The sequence below is a fragment of the Eimeria mitis genome, genomic scaffold (genome assembly GCF_000499745.2).
Source record: "Eimeria mitis Houghton genomic scaffold, Emh_scaff97, whole genome shotgun sequence".
NCBI classification, from domain to species: domain Eukaryota; phylum Apicomplexa; class Conoidasida; order Eucoccidiorida; family Eimeriidae; genus Eimeria; species Eimeria mitis.
Genome location: NW_013577144.1, coordinates 3934 through 4445, shown reverse-complemented (window position 1 = coordinate 4445; position 512 = coordinate 3934).

Here is a 512-nt window from a genome sequence, read left to right as displayed (position 1 = left end):
GTTTATGGCAGACGCGGTGTGTAGGGTGGTTGGTGTTTAGCAGGGAGCGGGAGTAGCGGAGGATGAGCCTCGGCGGACGACGTGACCAACACGAACTGTGTGAATACTGAAAGCCTGCAGACGGGAAAAGGCGGAGCCACCAGCTGATTGTGCATTTACTAGATGGCACGAAAATGAAAGCGGACCCCGCAGAGCAAGCTAATGTTTGTGGTTTGGAGAGTGTCGCCAAGCTGTTATGTTTCGGCTTTGGCGCAGTTTGTGAATGTGTAGCTGACTTTCGTTTGAGCTGAGCATGTTGCGGCAAAGAGATCCTTGCACTCCAACATAGAGAACACGTTAAAGCCTCAGTCCATCGATCCATACGCATGTGGTGTTTTGAGCAGGCCTTGAACGTGTTCGACTCTCGTTGGTCTTTCAACAACAAGCTATTCGACGCAAATGCGCCATGAGACCAGCTGCGGCGTTTTGCAGTTGGAACTAAGCTTGCTTGCTTCGTATGCGTGCAATGGATG